The following is a 21190-nucleotide window of genomic DNA, read 5'->3' as shown; positions in this document are numbered from 1 at the left end:
CTTGGCGAATATTCTCCACCACCTTGAATTCGTCCATGTGTCAAACTTCCATGTACATTGGACTTGAGCTTATCCCGTGAGCACCGCTGCTACTCCAAAGACTCCATGTGACTCCACCTGCGACTTGTAGTCCCTTCTTTTCTTGACCACAGTCAACACTCGAGCAAAATTAAGTTCCTTGTTACTCAAGTTTGTGCTCCCAACTTTCAGAGTATCAGTCCAACGCCATCACACACCGATCACTGACCTGCGTGAAAGTGAACAACTCACATATTGGGTGTCGCACACAAGAGTTACCTGAACTCAACATCACCGCTCCTTTCTTGACCACATGTCTGAAACTTGAAGGAATTTCACCGTTGCTTGTAGTCATCCCGAGTCAAATTCGCAGTTGTCTCACCACATGTATGACCACCAGAGCCCTGGCCCGTCTCCATGTCCCGTGCATACCGCACGCCTCGCCGCTATTACCGCGTCGAGCCTCCGCTGTCCTGGTTGAGTCTCAAGGGTCGTGAAACCACACCACTCAACCCCCACTGCAGAGTACCACCGATCATCACCGACCGATGACGAGTTTCACGCTTCCATCAGACCACTGGGCTCCAGTCCAAATTACGTGTCCCTCGCTTTTTTCGCTGAATAGGCTTCGACTCTCTGAGCTCTTACGCCGTAGCCCCTCAATTAGCACCGAGTGAAGTCTTCCAGACTCCAGCTCCACCTTCAACATGACTCCATGATGGTTGTACGTGCCACCCCGCGCCCCATTGACTCCAAGCTCCACGTGTACACCATCTTGAATCAACCCCGCGCCATAGTCTTGTCGAAGCCATACAAGCCGAGGCCATACCGTTGATCATCCGAGGACCAAGCAATCACACGAGCACGACACCGAGATTTGTTAACGAGGTTCACCGATATGGCTACATCCCCGGGGCCTGACTACGGGCGCTCCTCCCCGTGACACCGTCACAATACCGCACACCGGCCACCCGGGCGCCGGCACATGCCACCGGCTCCCCCTTGCGCGCCTGTGCTATTATGTTGGCATAGGTTACATCGTGTGTCTACCTCCGCTATATAAGAGAGGCCTAGGATACAAGTGTCCTATTAGAACACGACTCCATATCCTATCTAAACACAATACTACTCAGAGTCCAACTGTAACCTACCTTGTACACAATATTCGACACGACTCTAACACGGAGTAGATGATTTGGTGTTGTTTCCCTGAGTTAAGGTCTCTTGATTGGTAATATTGAGGAACTAAAACCACGATAATTATTCGGTGTTGTTTCGCTAAGCTGAGGTCTCTTGATTGTTGATATTGTGGTTTGCAGGTCTATGCTTTCTATTGCAACTGTTCTTTTCAGGGGATGAAGTGCGTTGCATAATGAACAGTCGTGCTTTACAAAAAAGTTGAGGTCCTCAATGCAACAAGCCAAGCAGTGGTATTTTTTAGGGCTGCTCTTGGATTCGGTGGATGCGAAGAGGAAAAATGCAGAACTGAAAGGGCATACAATGTTAAATTCTGAGATAACTCCATCCAAAGTGTCCTGCGAAGAAAAACCATAGAAAGTGACACGGTTTTAGAAGATCTGTCTAAATCAGGCTTTCACGTTCTTTATAAATAAAGGAACCGGCACATTTATGCACTCAGAACAAGTGCCGCACTGTAAAGTAAATAAATAGTCTGCTGGTGTAACAACACAAACATCCCAAATAACAACCATAAAAGAAGGGTGGGCACCATGTGGAAAGAAGCTTACCACGCCTGTGGCGAAGCCAGACTACGTGTGGCAGTAGTCATCACATCCATCATCTGGCCCAGCCAGTGATGATCTCGCTGTCCCGAGTTCCAAGAATTCACCGAGTTCATTCTATCGAGAACTCAGCAAACTTCTATCTGTCGAGTTTGATCCAAAATCCGACTCGGTAGCTATAAGCAACTTGGGGGAGCTGTGCCTTTGCCAGGTTCTGATAAAAACAGCTCCGTGAACAAAAGAAAGTCGGCAGAATATCAACTTCACCGAGTTCCGGACGAAAAGAACTCGGCGAACACTGACATGTGGGCCACTCCTTGCAGCAAGCGACGGAGCCGTGACGGCGTTCTTCGTTTACCGAGCTTCGTCTAATGACAACTCGGTAAAAAAATAATTCTATTACTTACTTTTGAATGTAATTCCAAAGGTCATATCTTTTCCATGTTCCTGATAGAAAGAACTCGGCAAAAAAAGCTGGTGTTTAGTCCCACCTCGTTTCTTGAGAAGCGACGGGACCAGTTTAAATTGCCGCATTGTCCAGAAGCAGTAAGCTACAGTCACCATTGCATCCTTTGTGGAAGATATGATTGTTACTATGAATCTTCTTTGCTTAACATAAGCAAACGCTGTTTGCTTCTCTTAAGCACGTAAGCATCATAGTGACAGTTTGTATCCCTCACAAAGTGAGCATTGCTGACTCCTTGGCTCTTTTATGAATCATTTTATAGATGTGTATTTTTAGAAATTTAAAAATTGGAGTTTTGTTAGAAACATTGAACTTCTTCCTTATTTCAAATTGAACTCAATGGTTTTATTCATTAGTAACTCAAAAAATCCAATTTTTCAAATAAATATCAAACTGATCCGCTTTTTTCAATTGAACTTCTTACTTTTATTCTCTAGTAATGAAAAACAATAGTTTCTTTATATACATTGAACCAGTCCGTTTTCTAAAATTGAACTTCTTGGTTTTAATCTTTAGTATTGGGGAAAATATGTTTTTTAAAATTGAACTTCTTGGTTTTAATCTTTAGTATTAGGGGAAAATGCCCAAAAATGACATTGTTTTTTCATTTTGTTTTTTCAGCTTCTAAATACTAGGTTTTAATATACTTTGGACTTCTATATTATTTTAATTTGAACTTCACATTTTTATTTTTTGAGTAAAGGTTATTTTTTATTTCTAAATAAACATAAATTTGACTATTTTTTTAATTTTTTAACTACTAGTTTTTTTAAGAGGGGAAAATCATTTTTATAAACTTTTTTTAACTGTTCTGTTTTTTTAATTTGAAGTTGTTTTTGAACTTCTTCAATGTTTGCTTTTGAGCTTCCATATTTGTATTTTTTGAACTGCTCTATTTTTTTAAATTAGTTTCTTGGTTTTTGAAATAAACAACGAACTTATCCATTATTTAAATTTCAACCTTTCGGTTATTTTAGAAACGGGGAGAATCCATTTGTGGAAGAGGGTCACATGACCATCTTCACCATGCGGGGTATGCAACGACCTGCACGAAGGCGTGCTCACTGGTCGTCGGTAAGGTAACCGGCTCTGGCGCGTGCGCGCGCACACACACATGAGTGTGCGCACGGAGAAATCAATGATTCATTGATTTGGCAATACAAATATATGAAGCTTCTATACATACTTTAAATAATATGATTCCTTATTGTGATTCCTTATTGTGATTAGCTAGTTCTACGTTTGCCACAAATATATCCATCTATCACGTTTGAATAATAATTGCCATGTTGTAAATATTTTCAGAAACTGTGGAGCACCCCCGAGACGAAGCAACACAAGCGGTGTTGGGGGGACATAATCGCAGTCGAAAGTGATGTCGTCTTGTCGTTTCTCAACGACACCGATGGTCTGGAAGGACAGGGTGAAGAAGCAGGCTACGGTGATCGAACAATGGAGGAGGAAGGACATGATTATGATGGCTCCGGTGACCGAATGCCATTGGAAGAAGGACACCGTGATGACGGCTCCGGCGCCCGAACGAAGTCCGGCCAGGTATATATATTAATTAAGCATGTGCTGACTATAGCTAATTGATGCATTAATTGTCTTTGGTATGTACACATATTAACTCTCTTCTTTCTTCTTTTCTAGCCCTCTGGATCGAGCAAAACTTCGATAACGAGACGAGTCCCGAAGAGAAAGTTGCGCTCGGATGAAAGGTACACAATCACCGAAATCGATCGCGATGGCCAACCGATTGAACCCCTCCGGACCAAGCAAGCATTTTCTGCTCAGTATGGGTTTCTTGTTAGGGACATGATCCTGATCAGCATCGAGCAATGGTTTAACCCTAAGGACGTAGACTCTGGGGTGTCTTGTGTCGATGATGGGCAGAATGTTGATCTTTGGACCGCGCTGAAGGCAAATTTCACCCTACCGCCAGAGGAGGATCCGGAGAAGCCAGTTAAAGAGCCATTCATCAAGGCTCATGCTCTTAAGAAGATGGCTGAGCTATTTAGGAGGTGGAAGAATGAGCTGAAATCAATGTTTGTCGACCATGACGAGACTCCAGAATTCATCGGCCGATTTGAGAAGATCAAAGATCACTGGGACACATTTGTCGCCCAAAAAATTCTAAGAAGGCCAAGAAGATGTCAGCGACAAACAAGATAAATGCTGCAAAGAAGAAGCATCACCATCGCACGGGGTCAGGTGGCTACCTGAAAGCCCGACCGTTGTGGGACAAGGCTAAGAATGACCTGATTGATAAAGGGATCGAACCAGAGACATTGCGCTGGACAGACCATTCAAGGACTTGGTTCTTCGGGGTTGGGGGACATTGGACCCTGAAACAGGGAAGTGCGTTTAGACGGACAAGCAGCTGAAGACACCCATCACGAGGCTTCAGCAGTTTATCAAAAAAGTGCAGCAAGGGACGTTCGTTCCGGACGAAGAGAACAACGAGCTCACACGGGCCCTCAGGAATCATGAGCACCCCGGACGGACACGAGGCACGCCAGGCTCCGTTTCATGGAACGCTGGGTTTCCCGAGGCAGGCAGTTACAAAAGCCGGGGGAGGAAGAGGAATGTGGAGTTAACCGAAATACAGGTGCTGAACGCAAGGGTACAAGCGCTAGAGGAACAAGATGCAGTTCGCAGCTTGCGACTTGCCGAAGCTACCCCTCCATCTCAGCGGAGAAGCAACGTGGCTTCCACCGAGCTGTTTCAGTAGCCTGTCTTCACGGCTCCTGCTAGCTACCCCGTGGATGCTATCACGGAGTCTCAACATTGCCACCTTATGACGCAATGGCTGAAATTTAAAGTCAAGGCGGCTGTTGGCTCTGTTGCAGCTCCTGAACCTGGCACAACTTATCACTGCCGGCCGATTCCAGAAGTATATCCTAGGGTGATGGTGGATGAAATAACAGACGGATTTGAGGACCTCGAGCTTGACCACCCTACGGGTGAAGGGGAGACTCGGCTCGGTTCTTCTCTGAAGACTCCATGCCTATGGCAGAAGAAGCTCATCAACCTTCCGAACTGGACGCCTCCGCCTCCTCATCCTCCTCCGGCGAGTCAGAGCACTCCACCTCCTCCTCCGCCTCCTCCTCCGGCGAGTGATCAGGGCACTCAGCCTCCTTCTCCGGCGCGTGGCGGCACTCCGCCTCCTTCTCCGCCTGCGCCGGCGCGCCCGAACAGCCAACCTCCTCCTTCTCCGCCTCTCCAGCAAGGGAGGAGAGACCCGTCGCCGCTCCGGCTGCTCCGGCGGGTCGTAGTCCTTCTGCTCCACCTCGTAAGCAAGCATGAAAGAAGACAACCGCAGTCGCTCCGTCTACTTCCGCGTCTAGCAGTACAGCCAGAGGCAGTAGCCAATACAGATTCGGTCCATCTCTCAAGCCTCTAGATAAGTTACCATACAAGAGGACCATGGAGGAAACCGTGAAGATCATGGAAACTGAAGTGACAAACTTTTTTCATGCAGCGAAAGCAAAGAAACATCCACCTCCGGAGGAGAAGATGGATCCAGTGAAAGTAAAGTGCAATATCGATGCCCTAAAGAAACCACCACCGTCTCCGCCGAAAAAAAACTATGAGCGCATTACTGAAAAGGTATATAAGGAAGCGGAGCGATCGGGAAGTACTATCAGTGATCGAAGGTTAGCGCAACGACAAGCTGGGAAAAAATTGCCCAGCTCGGTGAATAAGCGAACCAATCGTGCCCCCGCTCAAGGTGTCTAGCGATATCGTCGCTAATCATCCAGAGATTTTGCCCAATACCAATCTTGGAGATTACCTACCTGACGATGTACATTATGATTTCTTGTAGGTGGATGAACACAAATACCATTACGGGAAGCCTCTCGTCAAAGATGAAAGATCTCTAACAATGATGATGCAAGGATTCCATGATTGGTACATGGAAACCTGCAGAGAGTCTGGGGGGACGAATACTTTGACGCTGAGAGTAAAAGACAAGCACGACCTTGTTGGAATTGATCTGTTGTCTGTTCAATTTGAGGAGTTTTTCGCCTTTTTCAATCAAAAAGCCCTCGATAAATTAATGGTCACTTGCTACTGTCTGTAAGCCTTTTATAATTATCCTCACTATATTATGCAGATTGAAGATCGTCGAATGCAGAAAAGCAGAAATGTATGATATTGGGTTCATTAACACAAATCTCATAGATGAATTTACGGTTAAATTTAAAGCCAGAGAAACCGAGGCCAACTTGCTCAAATTGTCGGTAATAAGTCAAAACAAAGATAAAATACTCTTTCCTTACGAATGCAAGTGAGTGTTACTGTCTTGTGCATATTCGCTTTCCCTTATTACTCGAGATTATAGTAATGTAATTGATGAGTTATGCATGCATGCGCACGTACCAATATATTCTCCTGGAGATTAAGCTTGAGCAAGGACTAGTAATCGTCTTAGACTCGAGACGAAAAGATCCTGAGACCTATGCGGACATGACTAAAATTCTCAACAAGTAAGTTCAATCGATCATTATCGCACCATATCGGCAACTTTTTCTTCATTTCCTGATATCAAGTAATTATTTTCTTTGTCTCACAGGGTTTGGAAAGTATTCACCGCACAATCTCCAGGACTACCGAGGGAGCTGCGATTTACATAACCGAAAGTAAGTACTACTAGCTAGCTAGTTCTGCGCATCTCCCGTTGATTCTAGCTACTTTCATCAATGCCATTTATAATGCTTTCATTATCAGTTTGATTGACCTCCATTTCTCATAAAGTGCTTGTGGCAGGAATAAGGGAATGATTACTGTGGATACTACGTGTGCGAGTTCATCTACAACGCGACTTGCAAAAATAAGCGGGCTACTCTAAAAGCCAATATGAGGTGCGTAAGCAATAATATTTACAATTTCATTTTATTACACCATCATTTCTGTTGAGTTTCATTCATATATATGTATCAACCCCCTTCTTCAAATTAGATGTGGCAGATGCGGAATGAACCCCTACCACAAGATCGCATCAAAGCAATTCAAGAGGAATTGGCGGGACTCTTTCTTGACCATGTCATCAATAAAGATGGAGAATACCATGTTGCAGCTGAGTTCATATATAATTAGGGGATTATATTGAAAGAGATCTTAATATTGTATATATGTAGCCAGTAGCGTCGGATAGATATACGAAAACTTGTTGTTCGCCAACCTCTCGGAGAAGGAGAGGTCGATATCACTTCTCTCGGTATGCATATGTTCATGACGAACTTTTGTACTTAATGGTTTCCTTCATTTGCTTACTGGCTAGCGTGTCGAGGGCCTCTCTATACGTATAGTATGTAGCGTCGACCAAGCACTGAGATAAGAGAGGACACTTCTCTCTATTAGCTAGCTAACACCCTAAATTACCCCCCCCCCCCACCCCCAAAACCCCCTAAACCAACCTTTAAAAAAACATCAGCTCCTGCCAGCTGCTGACGCATGGATGTATTTTGGTCCCGGTTGGTGCCACCAACCGGGACCAAAGACCCTCCTGTCTGGGCTCGCCGCACCGGCCACGTGGAGGCCCATCTGTCCCGGTTCATGTAAGAAACGGGACTAAAGGCCTAGGGCTTTAGTAACGACCCTTTAGTCCCGGTTCCTCAACCGGGACAGATGGGCCTTACAAACCAGGACAAATGGCCCTTTTTCTACTAGTGGTTGCACACACATATGCTTAGTTGGTCTGCAATGTAATCTAGTTGCACACACATTGGTTTTCAGTGGCAGGACTAGTTGCACACACATATGCTCAGTTGGCCTGCAATGTAGTCTTGTTGCACACACAATAATGTTTAGTCGCACACACACAATATGCTCAGCGGGCTGCTCAGTTGGCCTGCAATAGTGTAGGAGTTTGCAGATTTGTTTCCTTTTTTAGCCATTTTTGTGCAACCGGGCAGCCCTCTTTGTGCAACTTCTTAGATAGAACTTACCAACATTATGATAAAAATATCCAACTTAATTTTTCTTCTGATGGAGTATTGTGTTTTGGGTGGCACTTATTTTTTGTTCAACTAGGCAGCAAATCATTTGCAACTTTTCTTTTAATTCAAACTAGCCAACTTCATATATAAAAGTAGCCAACCCACCACATTTTCTCTCCCCTGTGCAACTTCTGTTAATTTGACTAATACATTGTTCGCATTTTTTATTGCAGAGACCAAAATGGCTGGAGAAGGAGATGTGCCTGACAATGAAACAGAGGTTCCCATTTTTTTTCTTTTTACCCTATTACCACTTTAATTTTTTGGTTTTTATCCTCAGACCATTTTTATTATGCCCTTTTCTTTTACCCTCTTAACATCCCAATGTTTTTGTTCATTGTAGGGTTATGCAAATATGATCTCACGACGGAACTCAAAAAGGGCTGCTAAGCGGTAGCCGCGTGGCGATGCTAAGGACGGGGATGGAGAGGGTGACGATGTGAGTGGAGAACAGCAGTCCTTTGGAATTTATTTTCCTTCATTTTACTTTTGTCCTTTAGGTTTTCATATGGCACACATACATGTTTAATTTTTTCTCAACCCCTTATGCTTGTTCATTTTTTTCTTACAAGAAGAAAGGTGCGCACGGAGGCAGTATCCAAAGGGGTAGATGCCACATCTTCTACAGCAGCCGCTGAGGTAACATAAAATTCCATCAGGAATATTTTTTACTCCACATACAGGTAGCCAAGTGTATTAATTTTGATACATAGTTGTAGAAGGACTAATTAAGCATTGGCATGCTCAACTTTCTCAGTTGCTCAACATTGCCATCTTCAAGTTTTTTAGAATTGTCCCAAGAGTATGTAATGACTTGGCATCCTCAGGCTTTCTAGTTGCAGAATAGTATCTAATTAGTTGGCAACCTCATTAATTCTAGTTGGACAACATTATACAACTAGTTGAAATCCTCGGTTTCTCTAGTTGCACAAGAACTCAGATAAGTCTCATCTTAAAAAAATTAAGGATTGCCCAACAGTATCTAATGACTTGGCACCCTTGGGCTTTCTAGTTGTAGAAGAGTATCTATTTAGTTGGCACCCTCTGCAATTCTAGTTGGACAACATTATCCAAGTAGTTGACATCCTCAGCCTCTCTAGTTGCACAAGAATATCTCATTAGTTGGCATCATCAGCATTTCTAGTCGCACAAGAATATCTCATTAGTTGTCATCACTAGCATTTCTAGTTGCAGAACAAATAGGATATCAAGTTGCCATCCTCAACTTTTTAATCTAGTTTTCCAGAGAACAAATATTTGTATGTAATGATAACTAATCACCTCTACCTTTTTTTGCGAACCCCAAATATTTTTCAAGGGAATGAGAGAAATGAAGCAGTTAATGTTGACATCCTCCGCCTTTCTAGTTGCACAACAGTATATAATTTAGTCCCATCTCCAAAAAATTTGAGGGTTGCCCAAGAGTATCTTTGGCACCCTCAGACTTTATACTTGCACAGTAGTATCCAATTAGTTGGCATCCTCAGCAATTATAGTTGCACAATACTTTTCTAACTAGTTGACATACTCAAGACTTTTTCTAGTTGCACAAGAGTATGTATTTAGTTGGCATCCTTGACATTTCTAGTTGCACAGAAAACAAAATACTGTGTTGGCATCCTCAACTTTTTTTAATCCAGATTTCTAAAGAACAACAAAAAGAATTATGCAGTGTTAACTAATCACCTTTTTTCACCTTCATGATATTGTGCAGGGGGGGTGAGGGTAATGAAGGAGATAATGCAGAACGATAGTCACAAGCTGGTAGGATAAGGGCATCACCTGGGAAGTTGGTGAAGTTGAACAATAAGTTGAGCCCATTACAAAAGTCCCCCCTCTGCCACAAGTTGTTTGGAGGCCTGGATTCATGTTTTAGTTGCACACATTTACAGCAAAAGTTGGCTTTAGATTCATGTTTAGTTGCACAAATATGTGTTTTTCTTTGCACAGACTGCACACATCCATGTCTGTGTGTGTTGATTGCACACATTTACAGCAAAAGCTGGCTTTTGGATCCATGGTTAGTTTGCACATCTTTTTCCTAGTCTTGGCTGTTTGGTTGCACACATAGAAGGAAAAGTTGGTTTTGGATCCATGTTTTAGTTGGCACAAATATAGGCTTTTATTTGCACACATGGCATAAAAAGGTTTCTTTTGGAACCCATGCTTTTTTAGTTGCATAAATATGTGCTTCTTTCTGCACAAACAGTACATCCAGTTCATATTTTCTAGTATTTGGCTGTTTGGTTGCACACATTACATAAAAAGTTGGCATCGTTGGAACTGTGATTAGTTGCACAAACAGGAACATCTAGTCCATGTTTCTAGTTGGGGCTATCTGCAAAACTACTCCCTTGTGTCTATTTGCACATATCCAGGCAAAAGTTGGTTTTACTACAGGGTTTAGTTGCACAGAGCGGCCGCAAAACAGTAGCCATGGTGCCAACTTATCTAAATGCTAGTGGTGTCTTGTACCAAATTGGTTGTCTTATATTTGTCTAAATAAAAATGTACCTAACAATAAAATGTGTCTAAATACATCAGTATCTTAGACAAATAATTACATGATGGCAGCAAATAGCATGTGGAGCTGCAGCGAAGGTCAAAACCAACACACGCATGCAAAAAGGAATCAAAGCTATGGCAGCAAGGGGACCACACCCGTGTGTCAGATCAGACATGGAAGAAAGGGCATGGAAAACCAGGGACCAGTGTGCACCCCACCATTCATAGTGGAGAGTAACTTAGACTAGTAACATGCATATGTTACTAGTCTATGTTACTACCTTCATAGTGGGTAGTATCATATATGTGGTAACATAGATGTCTTCATTTATTACTTTGTAGACTCATTTTGCATTGGGAAGCGCTATGTGATGGTAACATATTATGTTACTCTATTTGCCTCTCTCCTCATTAACTACTTGCCACCTCATCATTTTTGCTTATGTGGCATCTAAGTTACTACCTATGTTACTCCCACTATGACCAGCCTTATGAAATCTGACTGCCAGCGCACCCCACCACAAACAGGGTCTAGTGGCTGGCGGCCGCTCGCGAGCGCTATGGAGCCAACGGATTTTGCGGGTCGGAAGGAGGCCTTCCTTTCTGGGAACGGGGGACAAGAATTTTCCTATTCTAGCCGGCCGCTTGCTATCGCTAGCGAGCCTAACGGCCACGAGCCAGACACATCCATCTAATTGAAACACAATACACCTTCCACTCCACTGCATCAACCATCATGGGATAATTTCATCTGAAAATTAGTAAGCTTGAAAAGGTACATTTTTTGAAAAGTCTGTAAAGAAGCAAACCGTAGAAATTCTGTAATATCATTGTCGTCTGACAATGACGTGCTCTAGATAGATAAACTGGTGGTCATGGTGAGGTTCTGCAAAATCGAGGAAATAAATCTTTATTCTCTCGTATTCCTGCTCTCAAACAAGCAGTAGCACATATAAATCTCTCAATACCTCTCCGCTCTCTCACACAATGTCGAACAGTAACACCAAGCAAGCACAAGGAGAAAGACCTCCGACCGGACGTGGGATGATGCAGCTGTGGAGCTCCTCTGCCAACGTACTTGCCTGGGGGCGGGCTCCAGGCGCAGAATTCGGCCATGGGCGGGGGATGCGCCTTGCCCCTGATCATCTGTCTCCTCGAAGCGGCCCTCCATGAACACCGTGTTGCTTTGGCCATCGCAATTAGCTTCCGCTCGTTACGCACCACCTTGCCTTGTCCATCATTGTCCAGGATCATCACGTGCCTCACGCACCCCACATGCATCCGCACCACCTTTACCCTATATTTCTCTCTCTTATTATTGGAGATTCAGCCACTCGCATAATTTGCTTCTTGGTTTCCTCAGGATAAACGGACTTGACACCTCATGCTCTCTTTTCTGTTTTTTTAGATGACTTCCTGATTTTCAAGCGCCTCGCAAACATATAAAAACTGGTAGAAATTTCGTATAAAGTAGCGAGGTGGCACTATTTCATGTGTGCAAACGGCCTGTGGAGGTCTTGAGTTTGACTCTGCTCAGGAGCTGCTTTTTATGGTTGATTTTTGAAATGCCCAAAAAGAGAAATTGCACCCATGGCTCTGCGTGGGAGCTCGGGCGGAGGCCCAACCGTTTGGGATGCAGTGGAGCCAGGGCCGGTCCTGGGATTTTAGCGGCCCGGGGCGAAACTAAAATTCGAGGCCTTTAGTGTAAAGGTCTAAATAGTAATCAACCTATGTAGATATAATTTTAAGGCCAAGAAAATAGGTATATCCAAAATCAGTATGCATATCAACATATTACATAAAATTTTCTTCTAAGATTCCTGGATGAAACACTACAACAAGAACCTCGCTATACCAACGTATGTCTAGCAACGATATAACATGATGTGTTGTCTTACCCAGAAAAAAAATGATGCATTGTTTCCCACCTTCCCCACTTTAGTGCTAACCTCCCCGTGCCCACACCTCCACCTCTTGCGCATGAAGCGTTTTCCTATTCTCCCGTCGTTTTGGCCTTCATCCTAAGCGACAGACGCACCCACAGCAGCTAGGGTTCCAACCACTGCCGTCCTTTGCCCTCGACACCGCCTCCCCTGTTCCTTCGGTTCGTTCAACGGCGTCAGCGAAGCCCTTCTCCCTCACCACTTTCTCCATGCGTCGGGGACGCACTCGACGTCGTCGCCCATCCTCCTCGCATCGGGGAACGCGTCGCCGCCGTCGTTTGATCCGCATAACCAGAGATGCAGACGCCGGCGTTGTTCCTCCAAAGTCCACACAGCCAGGAACGATGCAAGCAGCGACGCCCCCGTCTTCCTCAACTGTGGTAGTTCAGCAGGTCCTATTCTGCCTCCCCTGCATCTGTATTTGTATTCTGTAAAAGTAATATACCCCGCTGTCCTTGCCCATCCTTGTTTTTCCTTGTAGGCTGCAATCTTACAAGTTACAACACCAATGGACCGCATCCTTATTGAGGCTTTTCCCTGCCTGCGCAGCTGCACATGCTGATTACAAACTTACTGAGATTTCCTATTTTACGCGCATCACTGAAGGGAACCGTTTAACTGACGCCTAAGTTTCTTGTAGAAATAAATGCAGGATTCTTCTACCCAAATGTTGAACAAGAGATGATTTCTGTAGAGAGACAACAAGTTGAGAACGTGTAAGGTATTTTGCTTAGTGTGTCCCCCCTGCTCTGTCTCTCTGTGTGTGTGTGTGGGTGTGTGTGTGTCTTTAAATATTGTGTTCATGTGTTTGTATATCATGCAGGTTTGCTAAGGAAATGACCATAATTTCGTGATCAACCAAAAAGGCATCTAGTCTTCATCCCTTGATCTCCCAGCTATAGTTGGGGTAACCAATTCTTAGTTGTTACTTCATGATGGTTCTAACTCACTTACATTCAACCTTGATCTGTTTTGGGTTCCAGTTTAATTAAGAACATTTGTCATGATGTAACCAGCTGAACTTGGAACATGGAAGTTGTTTGAGATTATACGTAATGCTACTTTTAAGCCTCATAACAATCAGTTACGTGTAAGACAAAAACGATGTAGAAAAGTAAGTTCAACAACCTTTTTCACCAAGCTTATACCTGAAGGGCTGATGCATGCATGTACGTATGGCATGTAATTGTAGTAAGATGGGAACATGAGATTGATGTTTCAAGTGATGACAATGCATAGGGACTGGAGGCGTAGTTCGAGGCGGTAGTTAACAATCGTACAATTTTCAGGAAGAATGATTGTATACCTTTTTACTCAATACACATTTCTTGTGATGCATTAGGTTTTAATTTTCTTGCTGCTATGTGTGTGGATCAATCCTTACTGATTTTCTTGCCGCTTGTGGTCTGAGTCCTTATCTCTGCTTGGGGTGGCACAGCAAGATCGGATGGAAACCAGACTTCTTATGGTAGGCTCTGTCTCGTATGTTCTTTTCCCCCACAGTTAATCAATTATTCGGTGGTGTCCTCTCTTGTATACTAATTACGGCAGGCTCTTGTCTATACTAATTAGATCATGCATTCCTTCAAGGTCAAGTTAGGAGCTCAGTGTAGACAGTTCATAGTTTTTTTGCTGTTTGCCCTTTCTGTTTGTTAGTTCATTGTGCACGTCTTCTTTCTATGCATGTGCTGATAACTCCAGTTGTTCCAATCCGATGATGTTTTTTACTATGTTGTTGCTTCTGCAGGTTCTGAGAATTTTATTCATGGATCATGAAATTCTTATTTGTGACTTGTAGTACTCAGGTAACAACGACGTTTTCTGTAATGTAGATTATTTAAAGATTTTTTATTTGTTGGCACTAAGATTTCTCCTAATATACCACAACAAGCATGACTAATAAATTGTCCCAAGAATGGGTAGTACGGGAGTGATGTGACCCAAAGCTAATTAGTGCAGAGACCATTGGAAAATGGAAATATTCAATTATGTATAGTTGGTGTAACTGGTTACCTAGAATACTTATCATTTAATCGGTTGCTGAATTCATCGCACTATCACTATTAAATTAATACAATTTTTGGATAATTTTTGGTAGTAAATACAGGCTGATGGTTGTTCATAATGAATAGCCACATCCGATTGGTCAAAGGTATTTGGTGTTCTAATACATAGTTTTTTATCTGAACGATCCCATGGGTATTCAAAACATGTGCACGGCAATTAAGAGAAATAGAATGTCCTCATTTTACAAAGTAAGCATGAAGACGTGAAGTCTCTGTGTTTGTACTTCATAGCATGCCAATGACCCTTCGTAGTGCATATTTTTGTTATTTCTTTACAAAGCGATGCTACTGATGTTGCAAGCATCTGCACTTTCCACTTCTGCATTTTGGTTCTTTTTATAGAAAATAGACTGGAACACTAAAACTATATAATTATAGTTCATATAATTTTGAAATGATGCGAGATGCAAAAAAACAATTAGTACACGGATATAGGTGGCATGATCTACAAAGTTGTTTAATAAGTGTTGTAGATGTTTCTATAATCAGATTATTAATTAGCCCACCTCTATGTACAAATCTAAGTTTTGGTAAAAAAAAACATTTGTACGGTGCTCCTTTAAATTTTACTTCATTATTAACTTGATTTTCTTTACTGTAATTGCTCACCTCATATTGTTATTTTGTAGATTACCAAGATAAATTCAGGATGCATGACTCAGATTTTGATTGCAAGGCTAAGAAGATTTTGATTCCAAGGCAAACAGTTGGGCTACTACAAGACAATTAGAATGTTATTCCTAGTATCAGGTCAAGAATTGGTCTACTACTAGATAGTTTCACCTCTTAGAGTAGTTGATTGCAAGGTCACGAATTGGCCTACTACTATATAGTTTCACCTTTTGTAATCTTTGGACCATGTTCTTTGTAATGGCACATATTTGATGAAATATATCAGACTTGTTTGTTTATTATAGAGAAAAATTCACCCTAGGTCACTAAACTTGAACCAGGTGACACATTTGAACCACTACTTCAAAATACCCGAACTACGGTCCAAGTACTTGCGCTAGGGGTTCACTTTGGTCCATGTATACGATTTTGTGTACGTATTTGCTGACTTGGCCGAGTCAGTGGCCGCCAGCTCGCTTTGACCGCCACCTGGTCGTGCCTTCGGTGAATACTAATCCATCCGGGTTTTTTTTTTGCAAAACGCCATGGCCATTAAACTGGAGAAAAGAATCAGCCACCTGCCGAGCGCCCCCGTCAGTCAGCGCCCTCGTCCTCCAAGGCTCCAACGCCCCCCAACTCATTGCTCTTCTCCATCAACGACGGCCCCTTCGAACGACATAGACCGCGTGCTCCGGTGCAGTGGCCAGCGCCACCACTTGCCCATGGCCGCGCCCCACGACGCCATGGATGCGGACGTCACGGAGCCCGCGGCGGCCTCCTTCGCCGGCTGCTCTCAATGTGCTCCATGGGAGGTCGCGAGGGCCGCATGCCAGGGGCATGCTAGTGTGGTGCGTCATTGCCGGCCGCGTCCGTCACACCTGCCAACGTACACCCTGAAGAGCACGGTGACGAGCTGCTTCGTCGTTATCTACAGGGTCTAACCTCTGGAGCTGGACAGCTCCGCCAGCCGGCGCTCCAGCTGATCCGACGTTCAGCTAACTGCTAGCTTTTTTTCAAAAAGGGGGATCTCCCCGGCCTCTGCATCAGAACGATGCATACGGCCATCTTATTAACCAAATAACAAAAGGTGCCAACAAGGTTCCACAGTCTCCAGCCAAACAAAAAGCAAAGGATAAATGCAGCTCACACAGAGCGACAGGCGGCTAGATACAGAGACTAGCCCGAAAAAGATGCCACAACCGGCTGGCTAAAAATAGATAGGGAAACTAATTGCCTATCCTATTACATGACCGCCATCCAAACCGGTTGAAGATATCCCGAGCTACCATCTCCCAGCGGATAGATCCAGTAACCAAATGCTCCCTGGCCTCCATCGGAGCGAGTAGCGACCACGAATGGATCAGTGCCGTAGCTCGGAAAATAACCTGCAAAAAATGAATCCGTGATGTTCTGTTAAAAACCAAATCATTTCTGCAGTTCCAGATAGTCCATAACAAAGCGCAAACTCCAACCCGAATATGTCTTGCTACTTCAGGCTCAACCCCATTAAGCCATGTCCCAAATAAAGCATTGACCGAAGTCGGTGGAGTAATATTAAAAGAAATATGGACCGTCCGCCAAAGAACTTTGGCCAACGGGCAATCAAAGAATAAATGCTTAATCGTCTCATCCCGATCGCAGAAACTACACCTAGTAGGTCCTGTCCAATTGCGTTTAATCAAGTTGTCCTTTGTTAAAATAACTTGTTTATGGACAAACCACATAAACACTTTAATTTTTAAAGGAACTTTGACAGCCCAAACATACTTGGAAGTTGGAATAGCATTCGAATTAATAACATCAATATACATTGATTTAACTGTAAATACTCCAGAGCTAGTCAACTTCCAGCGCAATATATCGGGATGGTGAGAAAGTTGAATCTCCATCAGTCTCCTAACTAGATGGAGCCATTCTTCCCAACGATTGCCCGCTAGCGACCGTCGAAACTGAATATTAAGGGGGACAGATTGGAATACCGTTGCCACGGACACCTCACGTCGTTGAGCAATCCGATATAAAGACGGATATTGAATGGCTAAAGGTGATTCACCAAGCTAAGTATCCTCCCAGAAACGTGTACTTTTACCGTTTCCAATAACAAATCTCGTCCTATTGAACATAGATTGTTTGACTTTCATTAGTCCTTTCCAGAAAGGCGAATCAGTCGGCCTGACTGCGACCTGGGACAATGTTTTAGTCTGGAGGTACTTGTTGCGGAGGATCTGCGCCCACATGGCCTCAGTTCCGGAAGACAGCTTCCACAACCACTTACTAAGAAGGCATCTGTTCTTAACTTCAAGATTTTCAATACCAAGACCCCCTTGGTCTTTCGGTCTACAGATGATGTCCCATTTAGCAAGCCGGTATTTTCTTTTAAGTTCATCACCCTGCCAAAAGAAACGCGACCGATAGAAGTCCAGTCGTTTCCTAACACCAACTGGGACCTCAAAGAAAGATAAGAGAAACATAGGCATACTCGTGAGCACCGAATTAATCAAAATCAAACGGCCTCCGTATGACAGGAGCTTACCCTTCCAACAGCTCAGTTTTTTGTCAAATCGATCTTCGATGCATTTCCATTCTCTGTTTGTTAGCCTACAATGGTGAATCGGAATACCAAGGTAAGAGAAGGGTAAACTCCCCAACTCGCACCCAAACAATTGCCTATAAGACTCCTGGTCGTCTTTGGCTCTACCAAAGCAGAACAACTCGCTCTTATGAAAGTTAATCTTTAACCCGGTCAATTGTTCAAACAGGCATAACACTAGCTTCATATTTCTCGCCTTGGCCAAATCATGCTCCATAAAGATGATTGTATCATCGGCGTACTGAAGGATGGAAACACCTCCCTCAACAAGATGAGGTACCAACCCACCCACTTGACCATTCTCCTTAGCCCGTCCTATCAAAATTGCTAACATATCCACCACAATGTTAAACAGGATAGGGGACATCGGATCTCCTTGTCTTAGGCCTTTATGTGTCTGGAAATAATGACCTATGTCGTCATTCACTTTAATTCCCACACTCCCTTTTTGCGTAAATGAGTCGACCTGTCGGCGCCAGGCTTCATCAAAACCTTTCATACGCAATGCCTGTTGGAGGAATGGCCACTTAACCTTATCGTACGCTTTTTCGAAATCCACCTTAAAAATTACGCCATCTAATTTCTTGGAATGGATTTCATGGAGCGTTTCATGAAGAACAACCACCCCTTCAAGGATGTTCCTGTCCGGCATGAAAGCAGTTTGGGATTGCTGCACCACAGACTGCGCAATCTGTGTGAGCCTATTAGTCCCGACCTTGGTGAAGATTTTGAAACTAACATTGAGGAGGCAGATCGGTCGGAACTGCTCAATCCTCACAGCATCTGTTTTCTTCGGGAGCAATGTGATAGTTCCAAAATTCAAGTGAAATAGTTGAAGCTATCCAGAGAATAAGTCATGAAACATCGGTAGTAGATCCCCCTTAACAATGTGCCAGCACTTTTTATAGAACTCAGCCGGGAACCCATCCGGACCGGGAGCCTTATTGTTCTTCATTTGTGCAATAGCATCGAACACCTCCTTTTCTGAGAATGGGGCAACCAGGATATCATTATCAGCAGCAGACAATTGAGGCACGTCCTCGATCCTGGACTCATCGAGGAACACACAATTGTCCTCCGGCGGTCCAAATAGCTGTCTATAGTATTCGGTAATATATGTTTTGAGATTATCCTGACCTACAATAGTGCCCTCATCCTGCTCTATCTAAAAGATCCGCTTCTTTCTGTGCTTACCATTAGCAATGAGGTGAAAGAGTTGAGTGTTCGCGTCCCCTTGGACTACTTTGCGGACCTTGGCACGCAAAGCCCACTTCAATTCTTCTTCGCGGAGAAGTTCTTTCAGCCTCTTCTCCGCCTCATTTTTAACCTGGAGCTCGGCGGGCAACAACATCGCGGATTCAGCTTTTACGTCCAAGGCCTGTACAAGAGAGAGGAGCCTATCATTCTCAATTTTATACACCCCACTGAGGTGCTTAGCCCAACCCCGTAAGAAACTTCTCAAATGCCTAATCTTATTCTGCCAGCGCTCGACCGCCGTCCTTCCTCCAACACCCTTGGCCCACTCCCTGGCTATGATGTCTAAGAACCCCTCGCGTTCGAACCAGGCCATCTCAAATGAGAAGGTGTTTTTGTTACCCATATGGTTCGTCTCCCCTGAGTCAACGAACAATGGTGTGTGATGGGAGATTCCCCGCGTGAGAGCTTGCACCGTGACAAGAGGGAATTTCTGTTCCCATTCCACGCTGGCGAGAACCCGATCAAGCTTTTCATACATCGGGTTTGGCAGAGCATTAGCCCAGGTAAAGTTTCTACCAGTAAGCTCTATCTCCCTTAGATCTAAGCTTTCAATAATGGTATTGAACATAAACGACCACCTGCCGTCAAAGTTATCATTATTTTTCTCCTCTCTCCTCCTAATGATATTGAAATCACCCCCGACCAGAATCGGAAGTTGTTCGGATCCACAGATCCGAACAAGATCTGCCAGAAACTCCGGCTTAAGCTCGGGTTGTGCGGCACCATAGACCGCTACCAAAGCCCAGTTGAACCCATCAACTTTAGACCTAACTCGAAACTTTACCGCGAAGTCACCCATTACTACACTCCGGACTTCAAGGGAATCGCATCTCACACCCAGTAAGATACCTCCCGATCTACCTCGTGGCGGGAGACAATGCCAGTCGAAATCAATACCTCCCACAAGAGAGGAAAGAAACTGCGGCGCAAAATTCTCTCTACCTGTTTCCGATAAAGCAATGAAATCTAACCGATGTTCCAGAGAAGCTTCAGCAAGAAACCTTCTTTTAGCCAAGTCCTTCAGACCTCTGCTATTCCAAAAGATTCCTTTCATAGTTCATCATGGAATTTCTTAGCAGTCCGAACCCTAGCACTCCTCCGAACTGCAGAATCAGGATAAATCTTTCGGTTCCACTTACGCTTTGGCTTAGTGGGCTCCGTCACCCGGTCCTCATAACCGGGTTGAACGGAACCGCCAGCTACATCATCTAAGGGCGCATCATCGCCCTCTGACTCCTGATTAGCAGGTGCTAGATCCGCACATAGATTATTTAGCACTCTCACCCCTAACGCAGCAATCTCCTCATCATTCATGGGTTTGACCGCAGCAAGATTACGAATAGTCTCTAAGGCCCGCTCCGCCTCTAAATCTAACATATCATTCACCGAATTGGAAATTTCATTATCAGTAGCGCCTAGTGAAACTCCTAATTGGTTTGCATTATTAATAATCTCCTCAGGAGCAAAATGCAATAAAGAATTAGATATGTTAACGGACATACCAATAGAGATCGCAGCATCGTGAAGCTTGGCCGCCCTCATAGCGCACCGTTGCTGCATATCGTCCACCTCCGGAAGGTCCCGAACGCGAGCACTCATCCGTCTCCCCGTCGAGACCGGGTCTGGGATCCCGCCAAAGGCAATAACCTCCTCTCGAGAATGAGGAGGCCGCGGGCTCCCAGTGCCCTCGGACAAGTGCCCGGCGGGTGGGACAAGAGACGGGACAACTGGGGCCACCTGCCCACTCCCTCCTCCTGCCCCGACCACCAGCTCAGAGCGAAGTGTCGAAGTCGCCGATGGTGCGGTCCTCCTGACCACAGACGAGGACGGGATGTCTAGGGCCATCTGCCCCAGCCCCCCCTCCCCCAGCGTCACAGGAGACGCGGGTGCCACAGCCAGGGTCTGAGGGGAGGGAGCCGAAACCACCTGCCTCGGGCTCCCACTCCTAGCGCTGGCGGGCCCCGACGTGGCCGGCTTCATCGGCGT

This window comes from Triticum urartu, chromosome 7, assembly GCF_003073215.2.
Source record: "Triticum urartu cultivar G1812 chromosome 7, Tu2.1, whole genome shotgun sequence".
NCBI classification, from domain to species: domain Eukaryota; kingdom Viridiplantae; phylum Streptophyta; class Magnoliopsida; order Poales; family Poaceae; genus Triticum; species Triticum urartu.
Note: the sequence above shows the minus strand (reverse complement) of the source record.